Raw genomic sequence first — 15,929 nt, forward strand, 5'->3', positions numbered from 1 at the left:
ATTTGGAATAGAAATCCTCACTCTATGTTATAGTTTTGCTAAATTACTTTTGCACTGTTACTATGCTACATGGGAATAGTTCTCTACATGCTTATAATTTGTATCTTATTGTGCTATTTTTTGTTTTTATTATTTACTAGTATATAGTGGAGCTTTTCTCCTTGGGCCTCTGCTGAAAATGGACATGTATCCAGTCAGACTAGCCCGGTCAACAAATGTAAAATAAAATAAAATAAATAAAATAGTTGTGATAGTTCACTGTGAGTACTAACATTACTGTCTTGAAAACCAGTGGTAGTATCATGTGATTGCCCACATGGGTCCTGTCAGTACCGTATCTTCTGTCCGCTCATAAGACTAAATCCAGCTTGACTCTGGTATGTCCCAACTAATGTACAAATGGAGGCTACAACTGATGCTTGGTGTGCCACCATAATTTGTATCAGTGATAGTATGGCTTTATCTCATCTCTCGCTAATTGAAAACAGTGGTGGAAATCATCATTATTTACCTTGTAGGACCTTGACAATTTTAGCTGACTCTGTGCAGTGTTCTGAACCCTAACAATGTCACTGCATATTTCTTGTTGAGCAACCAATGCTTTACATGCTTCCTGAGATAGCTGTAAACAAATCCAGCATCAGGCCCCTCTTTGTAATGGTGTTACTGTGCACAGTGTGGCATCTGCTATCATCCTCAAAGTGTTCTTCTGTGCATGGAGAAACTGGCGTAGATGTGCAGGGTTGTCCCTGCTGTACAAGTGTGAGTGGAATGGCAGCTTGTGTTTGATGCAGTGTCACTTTCTGTAGAGTTACTAATGTTTTGACGTGAAAAAACTGCCATTAAACTTGGAGAGTCCTTGACAGTTCCCTTGAGCTGCATCATCATCATCAAAAGTAGCAGAAGCAGTATCAACACCCATTCAATTGACTTCAGCTATATTTATTCATGTAGTTGAAATGTTTCTTTTTGATACTGTAAAAGAAATCATTAAAAAATATAAATAACAATGCAACAGCATACAGTATAGTATGCTTACAAGGGGTGATAGTGACACTTACCATGCATTCTGTTTTCATTTTCATTATTTGTTAATGTACAAGGCTCACCTAATAATAATGAATTGCAACGTGTTTCATTACAGCAGTCATTGTCATCATTCAACTTTGACTATAAAAGGTGAACATTTTAAACAAAATTTCAGGAGCTGATGAATACAAATGCTGCTGCTGCAGACTTTGGTTTGATGGAATATTGTCCACAGCACCTCGAATTATTCCAGCTGTAGCATCTTCTGTATCATAGTCATCCCCACAGATGGACAGAAAATATTCATCATCTGATTCAAAGACCCCTTTCCCTTGTAGTATTCCTGAAAATTGGATTCTGCTTGTCCTTGCTTCTAACTCAACATATCATTTGACATTTTCTGGCAATGTGCCAGTGATCTATTTCTGCCTCCAGCTACATTGATTTCAATAGCTATTTTGTTCAAGGCTTTGTTCCCCTTGGCTTGCTTGGGCCCCTTTATCAAAAAGTAGTCTATAATACATCCCATGTGCTGCCACAAGTACACAATTTTCAACATGGCTAAAGTTATCATGTCTATATCTTGATTATTTATTCTCCATCAGTAATACACAGAAAAATAGGGAGTGGTGACTATAGTCAAACACTTGTCACAGTACTGTTTGGATTGCTTAAACTGTTAAAGTAGAAACCACTGCCCTGCTATTCCTTACATCCACAGATATAAATAAATAAGCAAATAGAAATGCTATCTAAACTACAGTTTATTCAATGACTGTACTTGAATCAAAAATAATCTGCATTACTATCTGCCATTGTCATGTATTTTCCCTCACTGTCAGTAGCAGAACATTACATTTATCACACATCTATTTCTGTCCTTTGTGTACTGAAAATTCTCAAGTACAATAAGCATTTTTCCATGTATGTAGAATCACTGCATATTTGCAAATAATAATATAATATACATGTGAGGCAACTTCAATAAATTGACCAAGATTACCAGTTATGCAATGGTATTAATACATGCACATTGCACATCAAAATCTATTTAAGGTGACCCTTAAAACAGTATTACATTAACCGTTAAAGTGTCTTGTATTGAATAATAATTTTATAAAGTTTTCCTTACTTTGAGATGTCTGCAGAATCCTAAGACATTTGTTACCTATCTCTGCTATTTGCAAATCAATATGGTGATGCTCAATCTATTGGCATACATTCAGGCCAATTTACACACTGGTATGCAAATTAGGCTAATTTATATGCATGTCTAAGAACTGTAGTATTACACAAACTTGTTCTGAGGTATATTGGTGTATTTTGACATTTCGTCAACTGTGAACACATGTTCCACAGGGTCTGCTTCACTTTACCAAAATCCCATTTCACTGATATTCATTTCACTGAGACAAAATCACCTAAAGTTCACAACACTGACAACTCATTTCACTGAATCTCATTTCACAAGACTAAATGGAAAACCATACACAACAAACTCACAAAACTAATGGCTACCTCTTTCCACAACTTAAAAAACTACTTATATATCCTCTTAACAAGAAACAGACAATTTAAAACCAAACTAACTGGGGGGCTGTGCCCCTCACACACCCCCAACTATATATACTAACTCCAAGTTGCACTACAGTGGGGAATAGGGCATATACCTTTTACTTGCTCACAGTACTCTACACACTGCCACATCAAGTCTATAGCTTACAACTCAGTATATAAACATATTCAAAAGAGACATGGATGCACTGTGAATGCTTGCAAACTCTAGTGCACTCCACAGCAATGGCAAGCTGTCCAGAGAGGTGCATGGATTGCCTCAGACTAGCCAAAATGAGAATATAGCTATAAACTTCAAAACAAAGTAATCTAAATTTCAGGCTGAAAGCAATCTGCAGATAAATTTGTCCCCATACAACATCACATGCCACACCCTAACAAGTGATACATATCATAAAATCATAAAAATATGTTTCACATTTCTGTTGATCTTTATTTTCCCCACCTGAGTTAAAAAAAGGAAAACAAATGTCACTACTGACACATATTGATGTTACAGTAAAACAGTAAATAAAGAAAAAACAAAAATACTTTTATTGCTAAGCATTAACAATGACAGTTATTACTCACATTTAAAAATAATTTATGACACATGGAAAGGACAGGTAAGTGTTTTCCATTTAGAAAAATCAGTATGTGACAAAGCAGTTTCAGTTATAGAAAACTTGTCAATGGTATGAATGCCTACTCTAATGAGCATTCTGGCAAAAAAGGGTTTGGGCAAGGTGGTTTCACACTCAACAGGAAGTGGTTCTTACTATAGCCCTCACCAAACTTCCCTCATACTGTTACTAGCTATTCAGATGATTGCAGCATGTGTGAAGATACAAGGCAGTGCTCCTAGCTGGTCTGAGAAAAAGACGTTAATAATGCTCAGCCATTGCATAACTCATACCTGGAGAAGATCCAGGTGTGCGGTCATCACAGTACATGGAAAAAATCAATATCAGCCAGGAGTTGGGTGACCACCTGTCAACCTTGACATAAACAATTTGGTCCCTTCAGCAGTGCCATCACAGGAAGAAAAAAACAATGGAACAACGTACTTCCCCAAAAGCTGAAAATATATGAATTGTTCTTCATATATTTACATTTTTTAGAAGCAGCACATGGTTCCAGTGTTTTCTTCTTAATGTGGTTTGCGTTATACACTGGTTGTGGTTCATCTTTGCTTCTTTGTTTTGTTTTTAGTGCCATCACAAGTATGATGATTTGTGGAAGCATAGTGCTGACCAAGTAGGTTAACCACATTACAGGTTATGGCTAGAAGGTATCATATCTTTAATCAGATATCCACCATTTGAAGAAGGAAGTATTCTAGTACTGTGTTAACAGGTTACAATAATAAATAGAAATGTCAGTTAAGAGTGTTAAAATAATAACCTGTATAGATAACTGTGCAAATCTTTTACTACTGTTCAAGTATCAATAATGCCGACTGCATATAATACAGTTATGAAGCAAAAGTTGCAGTTACGGATTTATAATTGTTTACCATTGCAGGGAAAAATGTAACAGATACAGTGGATATAAAAAGTGTACTCACCCCTGTTAAAATGCCAGGTTTTTGTCATATAAAAAAATGAGACCACAATAAATCATTTCAAAACGTTTCCAACCTTTAATGTGACCTATAACCTATACTATATAATTCAATCGAAAAACAAATACATTTGTTAATGGAAAAAATATAAAAAATAAAAAATGTACATTAAGCTGGTTGCATAAGTGTGCATACCCTTAAACTAATACTTTGTTGAAGCACCTTTTTATTTAATTACAGCATTCAGTCTTCTTGGGTACACACCTGCCATCAATTAAAGAGACTCTGATTAACTCCAAATAAAGTTCAGCTGTCATAGTAGGATTTTCCTGACATTTACTCACTTGCCTGCTACAGCAAAAGCCATGGTTCGCAGTGAGCTTACAAAGCATCAAACAGATGTCATTGTTGAAAGGTATCAATCAGGAGAAAAGTACAAAACAATTTCCCCAGCACTGGATATATCAAGGAACACAGTGAAGACAGTCATCAAAAAGTGGAGAAAATATGGGACAACAGTGACATTCCAAAGAACCAGACGTCCCTTCAAAATTGATGAAAAGACAAGATGAAAACTGGTCAGGGAGGCTGCCAAGAGACCTACAGCAAAACTGAAGGAGCTGCAGGAATTTCTGGCATGTATCGGTTGTGTGCTACATGTGGCAACAATCTCCCGTATTCTCCGTATGTCTGGGCTATGGGGTAGGGTTGCAAGATGGAAGCATTTTTTACACAGAAAAACATCCAGGCCAGGCTAAAATTTGTAAAACAATACATCAAGTCTCCCAAAAGCATGTGGAAAATGTGTTATAGTCTGATGAGACCAAGGTTGAACTTTTTGGCCACAATTCCAAAAGGTACGTTTGGCACAAAAACAACACTTTGCATCACTAAAAGAACACCATCCCCATGCTGAAGCATGGTCGTGACAATATCATGCCTTGGGGTTGCTTTTTTCAGCCGGAACTGGGGCTTTAGTCAAGGTGGAGGGAATTATGAACATTTCCAAATACCAGTCATTTTTGGCCCAAAACATTCAGGCTTCTGCTAGAAAGCTGAAGATGAGGAATTTCACCTCTCAACACGACAATGACCCCAAGCATACATCCAAATCAACAAAAGAATGGCTTCACCAGAAGAAAATTAAAGTTTTGGAATGGCCTAGCCAGAGCCCAGACCTAAATCTATACAAAATTTGTGGGGGTGATCTGAAGAGGGCTGCGCACAAGAGATGCCCTTGCAATCTGTCAGATTTGGAGCACTTTTGCAAGGAAGAATGGACAAATATTGCCAAATCAAAATGTGCCATGCTGATAGACTCCTACCCAAGAAGACTGAATGCTGTAATTAAATAAAAAGGTGCTTCAACAAAGTATTAGTTTAAGGGTGTGCACACTTATGCAACCAGCTTATTGTACATTTTTTATTTTTTATATTTTTTCCCGAACAGATTTGTTTGTTTTTAATTGAGTTGCACAGGTTATAGGTCACATTAAAGGTGGGAAAAGTTTTCAAATGATTTATTGTGGTCTCATTTTTTTATATCACAAAAACGTGGCATTTTTACAGGGGTGTGTAAACTTTTTATATCCACTGTAAATATTATATGAAGACAGTTTTTTGAAAGCCACATAAATATAACTACAATTGTTCAGCTTAGTTGGCTGTTTAAAAGTATTTCTAGTTGCATGTACTCCATGGCTGAAATGATAACACCCTGGTCAGAATGCATGCTGGGTGGGTAGTTACTTTGCTAAGAGAATGAGCAGGATGGAGAACATTCTGTTATACTTCAGTATTACTTACTATAAATCAGAGACAGTTCTGCAAAAAAAGGAAATGCAAACTTCCTTGAAATGATGCACTACAACCTTTGCATTTAGCTGTACCAGAGTGTTACATGCATTTTTAAACAAAACTTGACTAATTTCATATTTCTCTACTATCCTCCATAATTTAATGGAATGTTAGTAATAGCACAAATTCACACATGTATGCATATAACAGTTAAAATGGAAAAGAAAAAATGTTTACAGAGAATATAAAGCAGATTTATGTTTATATATATTTATATATATAATTCAAATACTGATAAACAAGATTACCCTTCCCTTTTTTACTGATAGGCAAAGACAAAATACATTACAATTGCCAACAGGATTAAATGAATGCATCATTTTTTCTTGTTGGTGAGAGAAGACTAATGCAATGTCTGGTTGAATCTTCTGGTAATTATAAGAAGTACCCAAAAGTTATTTCTTTTTTAACAGTGCATAGTAGAAATTATTATACAACAGTAATGGTAGCAGGGAAATTGATAAAGCAGTGCTTTTGAAACTGATTTCTGTATTACTCATTTAGACAATGTTATTATAGCTTAGCTGCTGAAAGAAATACAACCGAAGAAACAGATCAAGAGACATAGCTTATAATCATATTTGTTAACCCGATTAGCTGCAATAATTACAGATTTCCTTTTTTGCTTTGTTTTTGGGATACTGTATACCCTGTAATTAAAGTACATAATTTAAACACACAACCCTTCAGAAATACAAAAGCCCTTGCCATTTCAATTCATAAAAGTATGCATAAGCATTACTTTTACATTCTTCACAAGTACAGAAGCACATGTCAAAATACAACCTCCAAATGTAAGCATTTCCCATACATACGTTTTACTTCAATAAAGATTTTTTTACTTCAGTATTTCAATATTGTGCTATTAAATTGCATTAAGGCAAGAAATTTGTGGGTTTATTGTATGTTTGCATTTTTTTCTCTCCTCACCTTTTTCCCCCCTCTCTCTCTCTCTTTTCTTATTTTGTTTATGCATTTCATTCTCCTCTTTTTTTTTTTTTCTTTTTTTATACAGCTTCAAATCCCTCAGGAGCAGATCAGGCATGCACCTTCCAGTTTAGAGACAGATTACTCTCTGCCAATGTGGGATGTCCTCATAGGGTCAGAATGGAGGTGCTAGTCCTGGAGGCACTCCATCACATGGCAGCCTCTCAAGCCTCACAGAAAGCGGAATTCAGAGCTTGTCTGATAGAGGTATTGGACAAGAGAATTCAGCAAGTTGAAGCCTCTCTTCAGCATGTAGAAAACACATGCTCTCAATTGATGCTGTCTACCTCATTAAAACAGGCCCCTACTCCCTCAACATCTGGGTCCTCCACAGCAAAACCATCTGGCAGTGGATGTGTTTGCAGTTCTATGGACTGGGATTCAAGATGGCATTTCTTCAGCTATTCTTCCCTTACAGTTTCTCCGTCACCCTCTTCCTTATGTCCCACCCAAACTACACTCTTAAAAAAAATTGAAAAAATAGGGGGGGGTCTATCTCCCGACATAAACATAGTGCCCATCCTCTCCCACCATGTTCAGCACAAGCCCCCTTAATGTTTCCCTTGTATAATCATCTCTTTGTTTTGCCTCCCCGTTTTTGAGTCTCTCCTATCATCCCGTTTCTGTTCATTAATGATCCCATCAGGGTATGCACAAAAGGATACTCTTATACAAAAAAGTTATAATCCTTTTTCCTTTTTCAAAAAAAAAATAAGAAAAAAAAGAAAAAAAAAGAAATTCTTGGCTGATGAACAGTATGCAGCTTCTCTAAACTGCTTTGAGTGTGACTGTGCTCAGCAGAGAGTGCACTTTATATGCCATAGCATATACAGTTTAGGATTTTGTGATTTAATTCACAATTTCAAAAGGAAGAGCATTATACCATTTACTCTTTTGTGAAAAATGGGCATATTTTTAGAAAGTGCTTCAGTTTATGCATCATCACAAATGTGCTCCAATGACTTTATTTGCATATCCGTGTGGCAATGCTGTTCTCACATGACTGTTGCATACTTGCAAAGTCCCGGACTTTGAATACTGGGCTAAGAGTAAGGCAGACTACCACTTTATCTTTACTTAGATAGATATAATATTAGATTTAGTAGGCCTAGTCTACTTATTCATGGTTTTCTGGATGTAAAGGATGAAATATGTACTCTTATACTGAGTCACTTCACTTCAAACAGGTTCTTTAGTTATGCTTGTATTTAATTCATGGATATTTTTGTTTTTAATATAATAGTTAAATATTAAATGCAGTATTTTGGTTTGCTGACTGCTTAAAATAATATACTTTCATGTATATATTTCATATTTATTTCTCTATGAAAATACAGATTTGAACTAAAGTTCCAATACATCAACTCTTCTTGCATGAGCATTGAAACTATTATAATGTTTACTAACAAATGATGTTATCTATTACATGCAGTTCTTTCTTACTTTATAAGTTTTTCTTTTTTTCAAACTCAGTATGTTTGAGTTTCCACATCAACATATCCTTTTTTTTTTCTGAAAATTATGACTTGACATGTCAATCGCTTTGCACTCATGTTTATGTTTTCATGTTATTTGTTTTGGTTTTGTAGAGAAAGAAGTCTGAGAACTTTATAATCTATTCAATGTCCATGATGTTTTGATCTGGAAGGCATGTTAGAGATTAATCTATTGTTAACAAGAAATAATGTAATTGTAATAAACTTAGATTTTAATAATATAGAGCAAAGTATAACGCAGCATTGTGTGAGCCAGATCTTTGTAGTGACCACATTAAGGCTTTTAGATGGTAAAAAAGCAGTCTATTTATTTTATAAAACTGAATCCATGTTGAAGCTTTTAAATGGAGATTGCAATACAGTGGGGATCAGGGAACTTACCCTTTTCTGCATTAATGTGATCATGGAGGTGGTAAAAATAATAAGCAGTGGGTGTGGGAGGTGCAGGGGGATTACCCCCTTTGCAAAAATGTAGATTTTTGTTGTTTTCCATAGATCAACTTTTCGGAAAGTGGATCATATGGTCTTGGCCATATGAAGTTCTACTTTCTCTTGAGACGATCTTCTGAATGGGATCCACTGAAACATGTAACTTATATGACTTAAATGAGTGTGTTATTTTCTTTATCCCTGTTGTACCACTTGCACCTTTTACTGAAACAAGCATATAAATATGAAAATAAAAATTAGTTTTGCCTACTTACAAGGGGTATAAGTAAAAGAGGAAGTCCTTAATAAAGATCGGAACAATGATAAATACCTGCAATAATGCAGTGCACTGAAATGTAGCTGCTTCCTTTGTTAATTAGTTGTCTCGTTTTTCTGATGCTAAAATAGAAAAATAGTGGTGCTCTTATGCATTACTTTGGCAATCTGAGTTGTGAATTTCCCATATGTTGAAAAAGTAGATTTAATACTTCTAGTTTGCTTTAATAATTGGTGTTGTAAATTTGTCATATGAGATGAAATTAATTTAAACTATTCTATAGTGTCTGAAATAGAACATATATGGATTGGAAACAAAATTATAACATGATGTTATCTCTATTACTCTTTCAAGTTAGCATGTCAGCTTCTCTGGACATCTACCAGTTGCACAACTCTTTTCTTTTAGGTTTTATGATCTGGTGAGAAAATTCAGTTGTTTATTCCAAGTGAAGCAAATCTTTGAGATTTGTAATAAAGGAAGATTTGTTCTACTGTTTACCTCTGTGGAAATCCGTAGAAAAACTTCTTGTGCATTAGGCTTGTAGCTGGTAGTTGTGTGTCTTTTCCGGAAAATGTAAGGGATACTAGTTCAGCTGCATTTCAAAATAAACATTCTAATGAGACAGGCATCAATGACACAAAGAGGTTTAATGTCAAGATTAGTGAGCATATCTAAACAGTTCTTACTTGGTTTGTGATTTACTGTGAAGTTGACTGGTAAGAAAAGTTTTATTTGAATTTTTATTGTATTTGTTATCACTGTTTTTCACTGTTTGTAGGTAGGAAGGGACTACTTGTTAACAAGATTGACTTTGATTCATATTTTGTTGTTTTACCTTTAATTTCACTGTTGGTTGTTAGAAAGGCATAGGTTTTAGACAGGCAAGCTCTAGCCAACCCAAGGGGCCTAGACAGTTATAAATTTACACAGACTGCAGAGAGGAAAATCCTGACCAATTCTATCTTGGTTTCTGATTTATTTAGCTTTATTGTTAAAAAGAAGTGTGACTGTGAGTGATAGTGAGGAATCACAACTATTGTCTGGCTTGTCGAACTTGTATTACTCAGAACAACTTTACTGTACTTTATTGTTTAGTTGTATATTGCTGATGTGATTTTTGTCATAGAAGTTCTCTGAGTTCTGTAGATACTGAGTTTGATTATTCTTTTCTTTTGCAATATTTTATTAATTTGAAGCTGAATATGGATTCCTTAAATGAATATGCAATTAACAATTTTCTAATGCACAAAAATCTTGGAGTGTAATAAACGACATGCATATTTAAAGGTAACAGCTGATAGCACTGGTGATCTGTGCTGCTCATGAGAAAAGTTGGATGATTTGCTTACCATTGTTAGAAGTAAATCTAGACTTAATGATGAGGATTGCACTTGTGCAATTGGCATGGCTTGGAGAACTGTTGTTTCATATATTAATGACTGGACTGGCGAAATAAATAATGTTAGGCAAAGAACAAATAGAACAAGTTTGGAAAGATGAAGTGCATAGACTAACTTATTTATTTATTTATTTATTTATTTTACATTTGTTGACCGGGATGGTCCGACTGGATGCATGTCCATTTTCAGCGGAGGCCCAGGGAGAAAAGCTCCAAGGGTAAGCAGATACAGCATTACATATTACAGACTATTTACAGAGATTACATAAGTAAGCAAGTTAAACAAGTTCCACAGATTAGAGTTAATCCTGAGCGCAAGTCAGGATTAAATTAAATTACACAGTAAACTAGTTAACAGATTTTTTACACATTCTAGAGAGAGTTAGCCAGGCTTGATACATTGACATAGCCAGTTAAGTGACAAATGTTGTTTGAGTCTAGTTTAAATTGACCTAAGGTGGAAAGTAAGGCAATAGCTGGAAGAGAGTTCCACGATCTACTTACAGAGTTTGCAAAGAGAGAGTCACCGGCTGTGTTATTAACTTTAATAGTCTGAATTAGTAGTTTGTTAGAGGATCAAAGTAGTCTAGGATTGTTATAGGGGGTGATAATATTTTTAAGTGCAGGAGTATTGTCCAGATTATAGAGGATTTTATAGGCCATAATCAGTTGGTTATGCTGGATTAGGCTGGGTAGTGCAAGCCACCCAAGATGATTTAGATTGATGCAATGATGTGTCCTAAAAGGCAGCTCAGTGGCAAACCTAGCAATGTGGTTGTAGCAAATTGAGAGTTGGTTAAGGACAGTCTTGTTTAAATTCGAGAGTAGAGGGGATGCATACAGAAGGGTTGAAAGAAGGTGAGAGCGAGCTATGGCAATTTTAGCTGGAGGGGTTAGGAAGACTTTTATTCTGTAAAGTGACCCTAGTTTTTTATTTATGGTTTTGATAGTTTGGTTAACATGTAGGTCGAATTTTAGATTATTGTCTATGATGACACCTAATAGTTTTGTAGAGGGGTCAGGGGAGATTATTGTGCCATCATTTGAATTTATGGTAAAGGTGAAAGTGGTAGACCTACGTGTTGGTGAAAATAACAGCATTTTAGTTTTTTTGGGATTTAGGATCAGACGATGTTCAGAAAGCCAGTTTTCTATTGTATTAAAGGTGGTCTGGGTCGCTGACCATGTCTACTGGAGATGTGGCTGAGCAAACCAGAGTAGAGTCATCAGCATACTGGATACAACTGACTTTTGGAATGACAGTATAAAGGTTGTTAATGAAGATGGAGAACAGCAAGGACCCTAGTATAGAGCCTTGTGGTACTCCAAGGGTGCTAGGTAGAAGGTTAGAAAGTTTGTGTTTGACTTAGGAACAATAGATGTAAACCATATTATAAAGATACGGCTGTAAATTAATGTGAAATTCAAGGGGTAGATGCGCATTTGAATAATCACCCTAGGGTTATTTTTCAGTTCTCTAGTGACATCAATGAATATTGTGATGTCATTAAAAGAAATTGGCATATTTTACATACCAACTCTGAGCTGAGAAACAAAACTGACAAAGTACCTTCATTCTCTTTTAGAAATAATATGTCCCTTAAACAGCATCTGTGTAATAAAGATAGTAACCATACTAAGAGAATATATGAATCTACTTGAATAGGAACTTTCCCTTGCAGAAATTGTTCTGCCTGTCACTATATATATTCCAGCTATGTATATATACATCCCACTAGAAAATTTACTATAAAGGCTAAACACTATGCAGATTGTCGTACGTCAAATATAGTTTACTTTGCCTTTTGTCAGCAATGCCATGCTTTTTATGTAGGTAAAACGAATTGACTATTAAAAGATAGAATATTAGAACATAATAGAGACATTCGCAATCAAAAGTTGAGTAATGCCTTAGCAAACCATGCCATGGCTACTGACAAAACACATACTTTTAATTTTTTTGTTATTCAATCATTCAATGCTAGCCCACGAGGGGGCGATATAGAAACAAAAGTTGAAGCATTGGAACAGAAATGGATTTTATTGTTGAATGCTGAAAAATTTCCAGGACTAAATGGTGCTTTTTCTGTGAAACCCTTTTTGAAACTCAAAAGGCTTAAACATTAGTTTTAGATAGAAGCATCTATCTACACACACACACACACACACACACATATATATATATATATATATATATATATATATATATGTGTGTGTGTGTTTTTTATATATTTTGCAAGTTGCATATACATGTTTGTAAGTTCTAAAATTAAGTATGTGTGTTTTACTTGAATTGCATCTACCAATTTTATTACCTGATTGATTAATTAATTGGAACAAATTGGTTCTATTCATTCCTATTTAAACATTTGATGCATTTTAAAGTTTTAGTCTGATGAAGTGACAGTGTATGTCTGCAAAAGTGCTTACTATTCTTTTTTATTAAAACTAAGACCTGTGTACATTGGGAGCATTTTGTTTGTTTCTTCATATATGCTTATTAAGCCTGTCATTAAGGAAAAGGTGAGTAGGACAAACCCAGAGTCATATAGACCCTTAAGTCTACTTTCATGTTGTGGAAAAATAACAGAGAAGGTAAGATTGGATAAGTTATTGCCAAAACTTGATAGGTTGGGACTTGAAACCATATATCAGCATGCATATTTTGAAAACAGATCTATTACCACCTGTAACATGATGTTCTATAACAATATAATCACAGCTATGAATGAAAAATTGTGTTTTGATGTAATTTATAAAGATTTTCAACTTCAGCATTTGACAGGGTCATACACAAAACATTAATCAATAAATTAGTACAACTAGGTATTGATGTACTCTTGATAAGATGGATAGTTACATGGTAAGTATTATACAGCAACTGAACAGGTGAAATCCTTGGTTACAGTCAGGGTGTCCCACAGGGCTCTGTCTTAGGTGCTTACTTGTTTAGATTGTATCTTTCAGACCTAACTTTTTCATCTGAGGTGTTCTACAGTCTATCTGCAGATTACTTGAAATTGGGAAAACTGATTACACGTGTTACAGATAAGGCATGTCTGCAAAATAACTTGACTAAATTGACGATTTGGGCACAGGAAAATAATATGCTGATAAATACATCAAAAACTAAGCATATAAGATTTGGGAGACATAAATTGAAAGGTGAATATTTAATACAGCACACAGTGATTGAAGCTGTAGAGTCATTTAAGGACTTGGGTATATAGGTAGATTCAGCTATGAGTTTTTGCAATCATGTCAACCAATTGGTTAATGATAGTTCTAGAACTATACATTGTATAAAATGATTTATAACGTCTAGGAAATAAATCAAAAATGATGAAGGCATTGTTTGTTAGTTACATTGGACCCAAACTTGTGTATGGAATAATAACATGGAATCCCTATAAGAAAACAAGCTTGAGTAAACTGGAAAGAGTAAAGCAAAACATATACCAAAGGCATCCACAGATGTGAAAATTTAAGTTATTATTGAAAGACTAAAATATCTGAAGTTATACAGTGTCTCTTTCAAATATCTAAGAGGAGATCTTATTCAGGTATATAGGGCATTTAGAGACAGCTACCTCTGGGAATGTTTGGGGTTATCAAAAAGTACTAGAGAGTCATCAGACAGCCTATGTAGAAGATGATACAGGAATGAGAAGTGTACTAATTGGTTCTCTGACAGAGTAGCTGATGCATATAACAGACTACCTAATTACACTAAAGCAAGTACTAGTTTAGATATTTTTATGAACAGCGTGGCCACTAATCATGGAAACAAGTGTTTTGGTATATTGGCAAGCTAGAAGGGCATTAATGCCTGAGCTTGAAATATTTGTATGTATGTGTGTATGTAAGATTTTGTAGATCAAAGTTATGATACAAACATGATGTTGTAACTCTATTGTACTCGACCCTCATCAGACCACTAACAGAGTATAATGCACCCTTTTGCATGTACCTCAGCACTCACCTGCAGCAGCTGAAGAGACCTCAGAGATTTCTCAATAAGAAAATACAGGGACTCCAAACCATGATATACGTGGATAGGCTGAAAGCCCTGTCACTTTACTCTGCATCTTACAGGCTGATGAGAGGTGACTTGTGCCTGGCCTGTAGGGCAATCTCTGACCCTACCCTAATGGAAATTCTGTGCATCCACAAGTCAAATGGCAAAACAGTCACTCACTCTAGGGATTTCAACCTATCCTATGACATTAACAGAACATGTTGGAGAGACAGATATGTCTCCTAGAGACTGACGTGTCTCTGGAATAGACTTTCTATTCACGTAAAACAGAGCTCCTCACTGACCCTATTAAAACACAACCGAGATAATTGGATGGGAGACTTCAAATTCACCCTTGGGTGGCACCCTTGTCCCTCTTGGACAGGGGTAGCCGGTGTTGATCATAGACCTGGTCTGTTCATAAATTCATTCTGTGAGCTAACCAAAAAGAACACATGGGGATACTTGGATTAACATGGCTAGGTGTGCAAGTGCTCTAGAGCTGCTAGCCTACTAAACTTCTATGAACCTATGTACCTATGAAATGGTATACTCATTAAGGGAAGAGTATGACAGCCTTGTAGAAATCTATAATTTAATAACTACAATGATTGCCTTGTTTAGGATGTATTCTGTTCTTTCTTTCTGCACCAACTGTAGAATCTTCTCCAGTTTAAGAGAAACACGTTCATGTGTTATGCTTTTGACAGTTAGCATGCCCTGCAACAACAGGTACTATAGTATCACTGAAGTAGGTGCTTTAATGAGAATGTGAGCATGTGAAACTGTCACTTTTCACATGCTAGGCTTCTGTTGATCTTGTTAGGTATCATGTGATTATTTTATCAGGGTTCTACTGAAGTTGCATACCTTCCAATATTTATTGAACAGGTAACTCATGCTTTCATCACATTGACAACACACTTCATTCCCTTAAAGACAATAGATGTATTTCAGAGGAAGAATGTTTGTTCATGTGGACATGCAATCCATGTTTGGGGAAATTATTTGGCATTCCCAAACTACACAAAAACCCATCCAATCCCCCTTTCAGGCTCATTGTCTCAAACAAAAGAACCAAGACTGAACGTATTGCGGAATACATTGACTTTGTTCTCAGTCCTTTGGTTCAAATTACACCTTTATACATTAAGGACTCATGGGATTTTTTAAACACATTATTCAATGTTAACATGGATTTGTCCAACTATATTCTAGTGACTTTAGACATTACTGCTTTATACACTAGTATTCCTCATGTGGATGGTGTTGACTATGTCAAACACTACCTATGCAAATACGCCAAGTTTCCTAAA

The sequence above is a fragment of the Protopterus annectens genome, chromosome 5.part1, assembly GCF_019279795.1.
Source record: "Protopterus annectens isolate FY-2018-M chromosome 5.part1, PAN1.0, whole genome shotgun sequence".
In the NCBI taxonomy this organism is placed as follows: domain Eukaryota; kingdom Metazoa; phylum Chordata; order Ceratodontiformes; family Protopteridae; genus Protopterus; species Protopterus annectens.